Consider the following 16985-nt stretch of genomic DNA (forward strand, 5'->3'; position numbering starts at 1 on the left):
GTATATTCTCATATACTGGAGCTGGTTAAAAGAAGAATGCATGAGGAGCCCTGCTGTAAAGGTTTCAGCAAGTTATAGAATCATAGAATAGTTAGGGTTGGAAAGGACCTTAAGATTATCTAGTTCCAAACCCCCTGCCATGGGCAGGGACACCTCCCATTAAACCATGTCACTTGGCGTTGAACACTGCCAGGGATGGAGCATGCGCAACTTCTCCGGTCAACCCATTCCAGTGCCTCGGCACCCTTACAGAAAAGAACTTCCTCCTTATATCCAATCTAAACTTCCCCTGTTTAAGTTTTAACCCATTACCCCTTGTCCTGTCACTACAGTCCCTGAAGAAGAGTCCCTCCCCAGCATCCTTGTAGGCCCCCTTCAGATACTGGAAGGCCTTCTCCAGGCTGAACAATCCCAACTTCCTCAGCCTGTCTTCATACGGGAGGTGCTCCAGTCCCCTGATCATCCTCGTGGCCCTCCTCTGGACTTGCTTCAACAGTTCCATGTCTTTCTTATGCTGGAGACACCAGAACTGCACACAATACTCCAGGTGAGGTCTCACGAGAGCAGAGTAGAGGGGCAGGATCACCTCCTTCGACCTGCTGGTCACGCTCCTTTTGATGCAGCCCAGGATGCGGTTGGCTTTCTGGGCTGTGAGTGCACACTGAAGCCAGCTCATGTTCATTTTCTCATCGACCAACACCCCCAAGTCCTTCTCCACAGGGCTGCTCTGAATCTTTTCTCTGCCCACCCCACAAGCTTGTCAAGGTCCCTCTGGATGGCATTCCTTCCCTCCAGCATATCAACCGGACCACACGGCTTGGTGTCATCGCAAACTTGCTGAGGGCGCACTCAATCCCACTGTCCATGTCACCAACAAAGATGTTAAACAAGAGCGGTCCCAACACCGATCCCTGAGGGACACCACTCGTTAGTGGTCTCCAGCCAGACACTGAGCCATTGACCACAACTCTTTGTGTGCATCCATCCAGCCAGTTCTTTATCCACCAAGTGGTCCATCCATCAAATTGATATCTCTCCAATTTAGAGACAAGGATGTCGTGTGGGACAGTGTCGAATGCTTTGCACAAGTCCAGGTAGATGACATCAACTGCCCTACCCCTGTCCATCAGTTCCGCAGCCCCATCACAGAAGGCCACCAAATTGGTCAGGCAGGATTTCCCCTTAGTGAAGCCGTGCTGGCTGTCACCAAGCACCTTGTTGTTTTTCATGTGCCTTAGCATGCCTTCCAGGAGAATGTGCTCCAAGATTTTGCCAGGCACAGAGGTGAGACTGACTGCTCTGTAATTCCCCGGGTCTTCCATTTTCCCCTTCTTGAAAATGGGGGTTATATTTCCCTTTTTCCAGTCGTCAGGAACTTCACCTGACTGCCATGATTTTTCAAATACGATGGCCAGTGGCTTAGCAACTTCATTCGCCAGCTCCTTCAGGACCCGCGGATGGATTCCCTCAGGTCCCATAGACTTGTGCACGTTCAGATTTTTAAGATGGTCTCAAACCAGATCCTCTCCTACAGTGGGCCCAAAGTCTTCATTCTCACAGCCCCTGCGTCTGCTTTGCAAGTTCAGGTTTATTTTAGCCTCTCATATGTGGGCTTTTTCTTCCGTAATGGGGTGGTTTTCCTTTCTTCTCAGCCATTTTTTTTTCCTCGAATTAAAAAAAGCTAAAACTGGTAGATAAATAAAAGCAAGCCTCAGACTCGTGCAGCTTAATGCTGAGCTTCAGACTCAGTGTTTGATTGAACCAATTGATCTGTTAGACCTCTTACCTGTCTATGAAATACAGACAAGAGGCTTCTGAAGGTAATAAGTACAGTTAGGATTTGGAGTTCATATATTGAGTGTCTGTAGGATGGAGAAAGGGAAGGTGTTGCATGTTCCTGTGCAACCAGGACATCTAGTGAAAAGTTGTACACAGCTGGTCTTGCTTTTTTTCTCCTCTCCCACTTCAGTGTTTTAGCTTGAAAGTTCTGAAAACATTTCACTGACAAATTATAACTTTGAATAGAAAGTTATAAGAGACTTCATTTATTTTGCTTTTTCTGTTAAATTTCAAAGAGCATCACAGCATTGTAGGCTGCTAAACTGACAAGAGGAAAATCAGTAGGAGAGTGAGTTTCTCCAGGCAAATTTCCTGACCCAAGACAAAGGCAGAGTACTGTCAGGTTACATTTTTGTCGTAGGAACAGAAGAAAACTGGACACCTATCAGTTGGTCTTCACAAGTGAGTTGCTCTGAAGAAACATGGCTGATTCCAGCTGGAGCCTGGGATCGTGTGCTAGGCCTGGAGTAATAGTGGAGAAAGGATTGCTTTCAGGGACTGTTGTATCATCTTTCCCATGCTGGGTGCTGGCAATGCAGTGTCTTGGTGGCAGATAAAGAAACCTGATCTTTGCACTGAAGGAAATGTGAGCTCTTTTCTAAGAGAGGAATATCTTTCTCTTCTCCTAAGTTTTTGATGGATGAATTGCATTTCTACAGAGCCTTTCCACCCTGGCCTAAGACTGTCCGGGCCAATCACTTGCTCATTCATGTTGCTACAGAGCTAATTCTGCTTCAGCGATGGATAAGGAGTTCTGCTAAATCTGTGCTTGATTACAGTCTCTGTTTACCACAAGGGTGCAGTTATTAATGTGCTCTCATTTTTAAGCCTATTATAACTCCTTCACTTTGATTAATCTTATTGTAGAGCTCTTTACTCTTTTAGCCTATTTAAGATGTAAGTCCGATTCTAGAAGTGCTTCTGCTGTTGCCCTCCTGCCTGAGGGAGGAGACAAAGGGCTATTGATTTTTATGTAAAATGAGTTTAGTGAGACTTGGAAGTTGGGTTTGATCCAAGTCGTACTGGAGTTGGTGGTGATCAGTCATTAGGTTTCAGTGGATTTCAGGCTCTGGTGTCTGATTTACTGCCATGGTGTTCAGCTGTCTGTATAGCATGGGTTTTGTGGGTCTTCATCGATTGCTCAAAAGCAGCAAACTATTATGGTGAGGGAGGGCAAGTGGAGCATGCTGACCAGATATTTATCAACTGATGATTTTATTCTTGTGATCCTCTTGTCTCATCTTTCTGCACATTTCAACCTTGAATGTGTGGTCATGGGGCATGTGATAACAGTTCATAATGAAGCACACGATGATAGGTAATACAGCAGAGCTTTAGCAGCAAGCTTTCAGAGTGAAAAGATCAATATCTTTGAGATAAGTTGTAATTTAGCATGCATTAATACATATATTTTAAAAAATTATTATCGTGATGTGAAGACCAGGGAATCAGATAACGATAGAAAGGGCATAACAGGCATAGACATGAACTAGTGATGTAATTCAGAGGTTCACCTGTGTCAGCAATTGGGCCACATCTGACCTGCGGGCCAGTCCTGTTCCTTTTTCCTTGCATGCTTGTTGATGCTTTGCCTACAAGCTGCTGCCTTTTCTTTTAAGAAGGAAAGATTTCTATGGCATGGAACAGAGAATGGTCCACTGCAATGCCCAGCTTGTGGAAGGCATCCCCAAAAGATGGGACCGTCTTCTCAGACATAATTCTTTCTGCATATGACTGCTGCAGCTCACACTTCATTTATCCCTCTCTCCCTCTGCTTTTTCTCTACTGGCTTTTGATTGACTGGTACTCTAGGTCAACAAAATGCCATCAATTTCCCCTGATAGAAAAGTGTGTGAATAGTGCATCACTTTTACCTCTTCAACCCCCAGGAGCTTGTTCTATACAGAAGCAGGCTTTTTCTATGCTTTGTTCTTGCAGATGTCATTTTTCAGGCTTCTTCACTGTATGATGTTAGGTAATGCATTTTCAGCTGGAACAAGTTGGTGTGGCTGTCCATTAAAGTTAAGAATAAATGTATTGTGTCACCACAAGGTGCCATTCATAGAAATGGGGAGAGGAGAAATTTATCCATGCATCTGTCTTTGAAGCAATGCAGCTATTTCTAAGGTCTTTGTAAAGACAGATTTAATCTGTACATTCGAAATGTAGTATAACTTAAAAAAACCAGCGAAATAGAGTATCGCTTCTTTGGGCTTACTCTTTTCTGTCAAGCACATAGAAGGAAGATGTGGGTTTTTTATGTGAGAGAAGGATCATGAGGTATTGTTTATCTGCAGTGTGTACTAGTAACAATGGAACTGTACAAATGGAGGGAAAAGAGTTCATATACCCCGTGAATGCTAAATGGAAGTTGGTTCTATATAATAGCTATTGTGAAATTCATCTATTGCCTTTGCTTAAAAAGCTGCTGGTCGCCCTCTCAGATGCATCATTCAGTTTAGTGATAATAATTTACACTAATAGCTTTAAAACTCAGGACAGAACTAGTGCTTTGTCCTTGACTGTCTTGCCTGCTGCTGTTAACACCCAGTAAATGCGCCTGGGCTCTTGTTGTCATCAGGCACCAGGTGCAGTGGCATCAAAGGACAATGTAGCCAGCAGGTTTCTCCAAGGCCGTCTGCCTTTTTGAAGAGGCTGTTGTTACTCTGTACCTCAGTTTAGCTCAACCTGAAGCACTGGTTGAAGACTGCCTGTTCAGGCTTGTACTCACAGAGTTGTGTTCGGGTGAAACCGCGATGCAAAGTGCCTTTTCTGTTGCGAGCAGACTTACCGAGGGGCAAATTTCAAAACGTCACACCTGAGTTTTTCAGTTCTGTTCTGCTGGATTTCAGTGAGGTGCTGTGCACCTGATAACTTTGTCTTACGGCTTGTTCCCGGTTTACAGGTGCAGTAACTCAGACTAGAGGACAGCCTGGAGGAGAGGAGTGAAGCAAGTGGTCTACCAAGGCCTGCTTGTGCAATAAACTTCATGCACAGCTGCTGAAAATGAGATAAGCACGGCAGCTCTGAACTTTTGGCACACTTTTGCTTGTCATTTTAGAGTCATGCATTTTTGTGTAGAGACTGTATGCACCCTACCTCCTCCCTGCTGAAGACAGCAAAAAGATTGTATAACTGAAGAACAGAGAAAAGGGAGGGGGAGAAGGCTGGGTCCATGTTATTTCCGCTGTGTAGAAGACCCTGACTTGGAGAAGTAGAGGGCACCTATGGGAACAGAGATTTTGTACGTATACTTGAGGATGTGTGCAATGGGTTAACATGCTAAAGGCCACAGCAGCCGGCAGAAGCAGAGATAGTTGTGTGATGGTCATGTGCATGAGGGATGACTCTGCACAGAACTGTATGAGTGCTGTTGTCAAAACAGTATACATTTTCTTGTGAGTGTAAAGGGCAGCAAACCTGGATGTTGATTTGCTCTGTCTACACTGAGAGCTCAAGCTGCAATTGAGTGAGGTGGGAGGTGGCTATAAATACAGTTGTGGTTTTGAACTGGGGAATGGGGAGGGGAGGACAGAGAAGAGGTCTGGGTGATTCCCAGTCTACTCATAGGTTCCACATGCTCTGAGGATGCATGTGGCTGCATGTGACCTGCAGGAAGGCTTGCTTTTCCATGCCATGCAGTGCTGAAAGCCTTCAAAGAGAGGGGCCCGCGGCTGCTCCTTCTGCCTGAGCTGCCCACACCTGCAGGAAGTTGTTAGAAGTACCTGGCAGTGTGGAGAGTGCTGCTGAAGATCACTTTGCTTCCAGCCTTGTGACTTTTTACAGTGAAGGTATTGGAGAGTAGGTTCATCTCACTTTTGGGATTCCCTGCTTCCCTCATACATGATTCCTGCTGGCTTTTGCTCCCCTCCAGCCCCGCAGTACAAAAACAGTGGCAGAGGTCCTTTGGTAGTGCTCAGTTCTGTTTGTGTCCAGTGATGCTTTTTGTCCTGTGGTAGCCTTGAGTTGTTGTGGTGAGTGTGAAAAGTAGGATGTACTGTCCAGGCAAAATAACTTGCTGCTTGTTTAGCCTGTAGGAAGCAAGGCAGATGGGGTTTGCCAGCCAGCCACTGCGTAACTGAGCTCCTGGTAGCTTTCTGCAGATAGAGTACTGCAGATCTGTGGGGCACCCAGTCACTTGCATGGGGTGTCTTCTGCCCTCTTGCGTGAGAGATTAAGCTCAGCTGCCTATACCCATCTCTGTGGTGTTCTAGAGGTGACTTCTTTTGAAGGTGGTGAGGCTGCTCCATGCCTGTTCCTGGTAGCATAGCCCACCAAGCACTGCCTGTGAACGTGGATCTAGAAGTACAAAGTATTATGTTTAAGAGGCTCTCTGCTTATTAAAGTAGATCTTAAGTTTATGGTTGTGCTTTCTTGGAAGGACAAGGCTGTTGTAGGGAGAGGACACAAGGACAAAGTGTATATGAGAGGCATGAGTTAATTTATATCTTGATCCAGGTAAGTGCTGGTGGGATTGCAAGGTATTTACAGTGCCAGTGACCTGACCTGAGCTGGTCATAGGAGCACTGTGCTGTCTGGTAGCTAGTTTTTCTTCAGAGTATGTTCTGGGTGTCTGATTGAAAGCATCCATCCATAACATCCCTACTTTCACCACAAAGCTCTTAGAGTGCCTGCTGTAAGCTTGCGCAACTGTGTATACTTTACTATGTATTTGGTCCAGAAGTGCTGTGTGGGTGGTGGAAAAATGTTGTTGCGAGGAGAGGCTTTTTGAAACAGCAGAGATGCATCTGTGTTTTTCTGGGACTTGCACTTTTAGTAACTGTGTAATTAATGATGACCTCCCAGGTTTTACATCTCTCTGGGTTTATTTATTAAATCCATTTGTGTTTAGGTGGCAAGATGCCTCTGACCCTTCATGCTTTTGATATCTTTTTACCTAGTCAACAGAAGTAGTGAGAAACTGACATCTGGAGACACGGGAGATGGCAGCATAGAAGACCTGAAACCCTTTCTAATGGACTTGTGTTATTTCGCCAATAAGAATTGGCATGTGGGAGTTGCTTTGATAGATTGCTTTTTCAGGGAGTGGATCGCTTGGTATTTTGGATATGTTGAGAAGACTTTCACCTGTGGATTGCGGGACAAAGCAAGTGGATTTTTTTAGTATGAGAATGATAGATGGGAGGAGTACATATAGTTGCACTAGGTGGGATATTTTTTGGGGGGTTATTTTCCTATCCTTTACCCAAACATTATTGACCATATGCTTCTTTTTAAGAACAGTATTATGCTTACAGTCTAGACATACATTAAAATACACAATGTTAGAAAATTTCTTTCCTTCCTCTCCAGCCATTCACCACATACATCTTTTTCCTTGCCAATGAAACATCAGCATTAAACACTGTGATGTGTATCAAGATTATTATTGTAAACTGCTGTTTGAAATCAATGGCGTTGAGAAGATGAACTATGTAAATGTGGTGGTGTATTTTCTGGACTATCCTTAATTTGAGAACAAGATACATGTTTTGTTAGTTTACTTCCATGTTCAGATCAAGATATTAACCAGCTCTGATATTAACCAAATGAGAATATTGATGAAACCATAGTGAAGTTGTTGTAGTTATATTAAAAGAAAAATAAATTCTTAACTAACATTGCTAAATGCCAGGTGCTGTTTCATAGTTAAGTTTGCAGTGGAAGTTAAAAGCTTTGAAACCATACTATAGCAGGCAAGATGTCAGGCTATGGAGTTTAACAAGTTACTGTCAAAATTAAAGGCAGTGTATTGAGAGTCTGCCCCCAGTGACTCATCTTTTGAAGTATTTAAACTCATTTAGTGCTTAAAGGCTCTCCTTTTAGAACTGTTCTGTTATTTACCTTTGTTTTTTTTCCTCTTCAGACAGGAAGAGTTCCATGTTCCCTACGTTCCCTCTGTTCTCCCTGTGTCCCTCTCTTCTACCCCCTGTTGTTATTTCGTAGCTTTTCTGCGCTTTACGAAGATGTTTACTTTTCCTATAATGGTGTAACTCTTATAACTGCATTTAAAAAGAAACAAAAACCCTGCTCGGAACCCCACCAACTTATATAAAACACTGCAAGAATTCATTTCATCTGTGTAAAGTGATTTAGTGTGTGTTTAAAGGGAGAGCTAAGTGTCTTTTACTGATTTGGAGCTCTGTAAGCTGTTGAGTTTTACAGATGTCTTCAGTATGTGATAAAGAAAAGGTTGCCTTTCATATTAAGGCAGATGTATTTGAAGAAAAGGTACTGCATGAAATGCAGCGCTGCTGAAGTTTTTGGGGTTTTTTTTGGAGGGGATTTCCTGTATAACTGTACATTTAAAAGTAATCATGTTATTGTTTGGTATTTCTTCCTTGTTAGTATAGTACCTGAGCAGCCACGAACATGTTAAATGACATGAGTTAACATATAGCTTGGTGCAGCTTGTTCCCTTTTTCCTTTGTGTGTGTGTGTTTTAGTTAACAACAAACAAGCAAATTGATCTTATGCCAAATGCCAGCAGTTGAAAATCTCTCTAAAATCAAGTTGTCATCTTACAACTCATTAGTAAGCATTCGCTACTAGCAAAGCAGGGCTCTCGTGAGTAATATTAGGATTCACAACAAGGAGCAGAAGTATTGGAGTGTATCTTATAAACATCTTAGGTCATGTAGATAAATAGCAAACATCAGAGATGATATTGTGTTATCTTCTGTGTCTAAAGCTAATGTGGCTTTATTCCAGATGACATATTGAAGAAATATTTTTGACCCAAGAAGAAAATGAGGGTCAGGTGCTTAAGTGGTGTAAACACCCAGAGCTCCAGAGAGGGCAGGAGTGTTCTTGGTTTAGCCAAGAGGATAACTACAAATTCTGTGTTAAGTGTTTTTATTGCCCTATTGGCTTAAATGAGTGTGCTTTTGGTTTTGGCATGTGAGGATCTGGTACTGCAAATAAATTTTAATTCTAATGGGAGCATGACTACAGCTGCATAAATGCCATCTGCCTCCACATCAGAGTGATCATCTCTGGCAAAGAGTGCAGCATGGATTCTTACCTTGCAAGAGAGCATCCTGATGGCCGGCCATGCTCTCATGTTCTTCTTTCTCTCATGTTTCTTCTACCCACCAAGTGTACAGTTGTTTATGCCAAATAGCACAATTTCTCTGGGAGCAATTGTGGGGCTTGGTCCAAACTGGTCAGTTGTTATTGTACTCTCCTAAATTGTGGGAGACTGGTTCAAGTCCCTATTCTGTGTTCATATGATGTTAACATTTAGGTCAACAACTGTCCTGGCTGTTGGAAAAGCATTAGCTTGAACTTTGAGATGCTCGAGAATTGAACAAGACGCAACAGGGACAGAAAGGGAGGCTTTGCTGCCCAGAGATTGATTGATTGATTGATTAATTGTTTTTCTAAGCCAAAAAAGCCTGACAAATTTTACTTAAAGTCAACAATGATTTTGGGTTAGTCAGGTGTTCTTTTCACCACCTTATTTTGGAGGAAACATCGTTTGCTTAAAACTTCAGAGATTTTGCCGTCTCTGTACTTTTCTGGAGAGAACTTCCATGAAGACAAGCACCAGGGGAATTAGTAGGAATAACAAGGATTCTCATCCTTAGCTTCTGACAAGGAGCCTTCGAAATAACTTTTTTTCTTCAGGAGCCAAAAGTTTGAAGTTAACTTTTCCAGGCAGGTGAAGAGACCGACAAATGTGCACAGGGATGTGAAAGGTAATACAAATGTGAACTTACGAATGTACGTATTGTATTTTATTACTGATATATATGTATCTGAAAATACTAGGGGAGGATTTCTACTTCTAAATAATCTTGATTTTTATCATATGAAACTAAACCTTTATAAAAGCGTATACGCAGCCTGATCTAATGAAGTAATCCAGCTTCTTGCTAAAGGTGACTATATTTTCACCTTTTATAAACTGTGGGAAATATACTTTAAGGAATCAGTGCCTGATAATGAAGCTATAGAGTTTCATCAGCCATACTGACCCATAGCTGAAGGCACTGAGCTGGGCAGAGCTCAAAGATGCTATCTCTCCATGTCCTGTTCCTCTCTCTACCTGATCTGACCAACTAGCATAATGAATCGTCTTCCACTCATTGCAAATCACAAGGTATTTATGAAGATTTATATGTGTGCATGTGGTATGTTGGGAGATACACAGATAATTTCTGATCCTCCCCCTACCCTGCCTCTCATTTGCAAGGAATCTGTCATGTGCCAGAAAGCTCTCTGGTAGAGCCCACCAGGTTGAAAAGAGCATTGCAGCGTCTGAGGAAGGGCAGGTCCTAGGGAACACATTTTTGAAGTGACGGTTGTCCCTTGTTGAGAACAGGAGCAGACGTTGGTGTCTTGGCTGCATATAGTTGCAGTGAATTCATTCACCACACTGAGGGATCTAATTAAATATGTACAGCTACTGGGAGGACAGAAATGTTCACAGCAACATGGAAAATGCAAGGCTTCTCTGGCTGTCATTTTTGTGTAAATCGGCAGTTTCCCAAAGAAATCAGTAACCTCCCAGTAATCATACAATAGGATCTGACCTACACTGGATCTGTGTGCAGAGGGTGGTATGACTCCAAGAGGTGATGTAGTTCCTTTGCAGGAACAAAGTTTTTAATTGCTTTAATTGGTCTGGGGGGTAGATACCCAATTCTGCTGGTATGTCTGCTGCTAATGAAATCTGGTAGGGAATTGTTACTTATAAGTAGTCTATTTTTAACAGTGCTGCTGTAACAATTTAAATTATCTGAGCCCTATGTAAAGAGCATAGACTCTGATGGGCTTTTTTGCCTGTTTATTAGGTGGGAAAAGCTGTGTATCTGTGAACATGATTTGTTACCAGAGTTTCTCTATGTGGTTAAAGGCAGTGGCTCTTCCCCCTGACTCTTCCAATGTTTGTTATTAACCCAGACCCTGGTGTGTGCTATTCATAAGCAAATCTGAAGAGGGGAACATTGTTTCCCTGGCTCACCAGCCATCTCGGCCATTGCTTCTCTACAGATTGACCCGGCACTGTGAGATGGAGAAGCTACCCTGAAGCAGGAGGCTGCTTATTGCTCATTCTTTTACTTGTAGGTTATCTGTCAGGTTTGTCCAGAGCAGGAAACTTTGAAGCATTATTTCCTGCAGAATGATTTCTCTGTTTTGCTGTCTCCTTTCTTTCATTCTGTTTCTGTGAACAACATGTTTAAATTGCAAGGTTGAAAAGCCACGTTTGTAGATTCTCTTCTTGTCCTGATGTCAGCGCAGGGCACTGTCTCCTTGTGTGGTTTTGCAGATCTCATGATAGAAAATGCACCAGAATTAGCCCGGTGTAACAAAGCTTGACTAAACATTATAGCTGCCTGTAGCATGTGATTTATGGGACATGGGGGAAGTGGTAGTGTTTTGTAACCTTTTCAGCTGCGAACTGTGTAACCATTTGTCCTTACTACCAGGACGGCTAATCCTCCTGCCTGGGCTGCCTGGTGGAAGCAAATCCCACTGCAGCGCTTCTTTCCCAGTTTTTCTTCCCTCTCTTCTTCATGCGAGTTCACAGGAATAAGAACGGTCTCTGCAGAGTGCGTGACAACCCCGGGACCTAAATAGATATGTACAGGATAGAGTATCCTCATGCAGCTGGGATGCTTGTGTTAGGCATTGTCCTGAATGAAGGAGAGCGATAAGCTCTCACATGCTTCACCCTGTGTCTATTTTGTTGCATGCTCACAGCAAGCACTCAGAAATGTAATGGTTGAAATTACTTTGGCCTTTGACAGGATTTTGGCTGGCTTATTACTACAGGATTTCTTCTGCTGGGTTTGTGCTAACATGCATCAGCACAAAGGTCCTGACTGAAAGGTTGTCATTGCCATCTGAAGGCCTGTATAGGCTAAACTGTGAACAGTTATTGTCACACGCAAGACTTGGAATAGTAAAAGCAGAAGCTCAGAAGCAGTAAAGTACTCACGACATTTTTCTTTTTCATTATTATTAAAAAAAACCCCAAACAACTAAATCAAACAAAACTCATGACAAACTTTTCTAAGAGAATTGAGAAATGACACAATCATAGAATGGTTTGGGTTGGAAAGGACCTTAGGATCATCTAGTTCTAACTAGAAGTGCCATGGGCACGGACACTTCATACTAGACCATGTTGCCCAAGGCTCAGTCCCTGATGAAGAGTCCTTCTCCAGCATCCTTGCAGGCCCCCTTCAGATACTGCAGTTGATTTTCTCTGTCTCGCTCCAAGATTAGGTCCTCAAAGTTATTTTGAAAATGCTGGCTGTTGTTTAAGGATTTTATTAAAGTCCTTGCTTTGGAGAGTTTGGATAAAAGTAGTATTTAATTTAATTAACCTTTGCTAGTCTGTCTTTCTGCATGAAAAGGTGACCTTTATAAAATGCCAATTGCATACCCAAAAGCCTGCTGCTTGCATTCTTCTAGTCTATATATATAAAAAAAAATAAAAAAAAAAATTACCTGTGTATATGTAAATAAAGGGATGCAAAAACACGGTTAAACTTGTGTGGGGTATTTAAGGACTCTTTACTTTGAACAATGGTGTTTGTACACAGACATAAACAGAAAAACCATAGACAGTGGTTGACTCAGGGTTGTTCTAAATATTATGTGGATAACCAGATTCCTGACAGACAATGGGTCTAGAGCTGAGTGTGTGTGTGTGTGTGGGGGGGGGTGGTGGTGGTGGTGGTGGTGGTTGTTGGGTGTTTGAGAGCCATAGTCTAGAAACTGGGTTGTGCGTATGTGAATTAAAACAGTGCTTAGAGGCACTGGTAGAGGTCATGATGGCTATGGACTAGCCCCTGCATGGGTATATAGTAAGAGAGATTCTCTGTCCCAAAAACCATGTGAACTCGCTATGCTGAAAAATGTTGGGAAGACTGTGGCTTGAAGTGGGAAAATGGCCAAGTCATGTTGCATGACTGCATTTCATCTAAACCCCTGCTAAGCATGGTGTCCCCTAGACCGACCTGTCCTTTCTTGTTCTTCAGTTCATCACTCATTCACTTGCACAATTTTTCCTGTTTTCTCATGCCAAGCAGTCTAGAAGAGACATCTAAAAAGCTTTCATCAACTAAGACAAGTGTGAATAAACACAATTTTTGGAGAACATGAGGTCTAGTATGCTTGTTAAGTTCCCCAGATTGAATTTGCCTTTAATATGCTCTTGGGGTTGGATTTCAAATGTGTTTAAGTTTCTAAAGATGTGAACAGATGCGTAGTAAAATTTTCAAAGGCTTTTAACTTGCTTAGGTGCTTTTGAAAATCGCTTTAGGTGTCAGTGTGTCTTTAATCTCCTCAGTAAATTTGCAAATCCTTAGAGCCTGTTGTTCGGCATTCAGGACTTGAACAAGGTCTGGAGTCTCTGCCTTCTGTCCATGTTTCTGTAGGTATATTTATCACAGCTATGGAATGTTGACTGTAATTGTGTAAATGGAAATGGGTCCCAGTTTTAAATCTGACCCTTAGTTGTGTAGATGTATGATATTCTCAGAATAATTGTTTTGGACACAGAGGGCTTGTAGTATTTTGTAATCCTGTTGCAAAGACGAGGTTCTGCTCTCCATTCTTTGAGAAAATCCCTTCTTCAAACAGAGCTTGTATAAAAGAGAGGTTACTTAAAAGTTAAAATATACTTACACTCATCTATAGTGTCATACAGCTTGCACACAATTACAACCTCACTTTCTTCTGCCAACAGAAACATGCTTGTGAATAGATGTGTATTTTGGGGGAAGGGATTCACCTTAGTGTTTGTATCTCTGTTTCTTGGCTGCTAACTGAATAACAGTGAAGATGGAGGGCAGAGCTAGTGCAAAAAAGTGCACTAATTTATCCTTGAAATCTAGCACGCACACTGGGATTACTCAGAAATGTTCTGTCGTGGTTCAGAGCTGAAATTAGTCCTGTTGTGATGATAGCTCAGTGGTAGAGGGAAAGAGCTCTTAAGTTTCAGGCAAGATAAGAAGTTGATGCATTTATTTCCCACAATGTGTTCTCTTTGAATAACTTGCTTATGGGCTGCTCATTTTAGGACCTGACTCCATTTTAGGGCCTGATTTTTGAAGCCCATTAGCTCCAGTAAGCTTTGGAAGAAGTTGCTGGAATAAATATGCAAAAAATCCTGCATGCCAAGCAGTAAGTGTAGCGAGGTTTGGTGTGATAGCTGGGAACATTGCTCTGAGGAAGCTGCATCTCCTGTTAGAGGCTGTCTCCAGTGTTTCTTATTGCCAAATTGCTTTTTTATCCTTTGGTGAGTTATGAGGATGATGTCACTTAACATCATGGAGGAAATTTAGCAAACTTACTGGTTTAGGTTACAGGGTGAAGGATCTCCACTTGCAGCCTGCAGTGTGAACTTTTATTCGTGAGTGGAAATGCTAAGGACCTCAGTGTCAAATGGAAGCAGTGTGTGTGATAAGTCTCCTTGAGAAAGCTAATCTACCAGTTGGATTTTGTTTTGAGAACCAGTTAGGTTGTTACTTTTTCCCAGTGATTATTTCTTCTCTTTTGCATTTTTCAGGGCTCTGCTTGCATAATAAAAATTACTATTGACCCAATGCAGTAAAACCTTGCAAATGATGAAATGATTGCTGGAAAAGAACTGTCTCTGAATTTTGTACCATACACTTATTTTGTTCCTGACATTTGCTCCATCATGTTTTATGGGTGCTCCTCATAGAAAATTAAATTGCCCTCAGCCAGCCAGCAGTAAAAAATAATGCATTCCTTGTCTAAAGTATGCACCAGATGATTAAAGGAGGGACCTTTGGAAGCTGAATTTAGTGATGTTGTAGCCTATTTCTGAAGTTCTTGGTCTCTCTCTTGAGATAATGCAGTGTATTAATTTCCCCACTGCCATTATTGCATAACGGTTCTTATCTCTAGTATCCAAAACTGGGACTTTTTCAGAGTTGGTGATAGTTTATTTTGACAGGAAAAAAAAGAAATATAAAAGTGCCTGAATCAGCTGGAACTTTCCATTGACCCGTGTCTCTGCTGAGCTTTGCATTAGGCCCTGGAAGGGGCCTGTAGTGTTACACTGCACTTGTACTCAAGTTGTTGTACAAGGTGGGATTAAATTCTGGTACTGAAAGGATGCTGTGCCACTTAGACTTGCACTGTATCAGCGAGGTCTTGGGAGCCCTGTTACTCAATTATGAAGGCAAACAATTCTACGGTATGGTGAGGAGCGAGGCTGGAATAATGTTTGGGGCTTCAAGGGGGGCTGTAAATGTGGGTCAGTGGAGGGAAAGAGGTTATGGGAATGCTGAGTGAGGTCAGTAAATCTGCTGATTTTGAGTAGATATTTGTATTTTAAGGGTGATGTGGTATTCCGATAAGTTCTCACCCGATTTCTGCATAATGTCAGGGTATTTGTAGCTATTGCTGTTCCTGAGACCTAGATCAGCAAGTTGGTTTGATGCATGTGCAGAGATACTGCTTTCTCTGATAGCTCACCATTGCGTAGGATTGCTGTTCAGATCCTGCTGCCCAATGATTCCCACGTTTGCTGTAGCCTTTCTGGTTGAAAAAGGTCAATCCAATGTTTTTTTCTTTCCCCTGCCTCCCGCCCACCCCCCGGTTGAATCCACTTCCTTCTGTCTTGAACTATTCTGCAGAGAGATCTTTATTTCAGATCCTGGTATACTGGGTTTGTGTAGCAAGGTTTTGGTGGGGGGGGGTGGGGGGGTGGCTTCTATGAGAAGCTGCTAGAAGCTTCCCCTATGTCTGGTAAAAGCCAATGGCAAGCGGCTCCAAGAAGGGCCACTGCTGGCCAAGGCTGAGCCCATCAGTGAAGGTCATAGCACCTCTGGGATAACATATTTAAGAAGGGGAAAGAGTTGCTGTGCAGCAGCACCTGCCGTTGAAGAGAGGAGAGAGGAGAGAGAATACCTGAGAGAAACAGCTCTGCAGACACCAAGGTCAGTGAAGGAAGAGGGGAGGAGGTGAGGAGGTGCTCCAGGTGCTGGAGCAGCAATTCCCCTGCAGCCCATGGTGAGGCAGGCTGTGTCCTGCAGCCCATGGAGGTCCATGGTGGAGCAGGTCTCCGCCTGCAGCCTGTGGAGGACTGCTGGAGCAGGGGGATGTCCAAAGGAGGCTGTGACCCTGTGGAAAGCCTGTGCTGGAGGAGGCTCCTGGCAAGACCAATGGAAAGAGCCCATGCTGGAACAGATTTGCTGCAGGACTTGTGACGTTGTGACCTATGCTGGAGCAGTCTGTTCCCGAAGAACTGCACCCCATGAAGGGACCCATGCTGGAAAAGTCTGTTCCTGAAGAACTGCAGCCCTTGAAGGGACCCTGCTGGAGTAGTCTGTCCCTGAAGGATTGTACCCCATGAAAGGACCCACACGTGAGCAATACATGAAGAGCTGCAGCCCTGTGGGAAGGATTAATATTGGAGAAGTTCATGGAGGACTCTCTCCCATTGGAGGGACCCTGCACTGGAGCAGCGGAAGAGTTTGAAGAGTCCTTGCCCTGAGGAGGAAGGAGTGACAGAAACAATGTGGGATGAATAGACTGCAGCCCCTCTCCCCATGCCCCTCTGCTGCTGGTCAGGGGGAGGTTAAGAAAATGGGTGTGGGAGAGTGGGAAGTTGTCTTTAAGATTTGGTTTTATTTCTCCTTATCCTACTCTGATTGGTAATAAATTAAATAAATTTTCCCCATATTGAGGGTCAACCCAGGAGTGTGCTGCTGGGATACTGCAGGCTGTCTTTAGGACCTCATCTCTACCACATCAGAACCTTACTGAAGAGACTGGTCTTGCTGATCAGAGCTGCTGTTCTGGTTCATCTGCCTGCCAGTGCAGCATCCCTCCATCCAAGGTCTTTTTCTTGGCTGCCTGCAGCAATAACTCAAGATCTGTCTGCCATCTGGATGACACTTCCCACAATATAACCTAGCGTTGGTTTTTATGTTGGTTTATTGTGTAATGCTGTAAATACATATGGCTGTGTATATCTTTTGCATAACTGCAGCTGTAGCAGTGAGAATGGTGGCTTGTGGGGCTGAGGAGACTTTGAGCTCTGCTGTTAACTTTCTCTGTGAACTAATGTGTAGGATGCTTGCTCTCCTTGAATGTTAGATTTATTTTAAAATCTGATTTGAAAACTCTAAAATTGGGGTTCATTTTTCAGACCC

The 16985-nt window shown here is 43.1% G+C and overlaps 1 protein-coding gene across 6 annotated transcripts in view; it reads left to right on the forward strand.

The window, feature by feature from the left end:
* TSPAN4 (tetraspanin 4) overlaps window positions 1-16985 on the forward strand; it is a 470914-nt gene that overhangs the window by 36504 nt on the left and 417425 nt on the right. The gene's annotated exons all lie outside the window — the stretch shown is intronic.

Source organism: Lathamus discolor, chromosome 6, assembly GCF_037157495.1.
Source record: "Lathamus discolor isolate bLatDis1 chromosome 6, bLatDis1.hap1, whole genome shotgun sequence".
Classification (NCBI taxonomy): domain Eukaryota; kingdom Metazoa; phylum Chordata; class Aves; order Psittaciformes; family Psittacidae; genus Lathamus; species Lathamus discolor.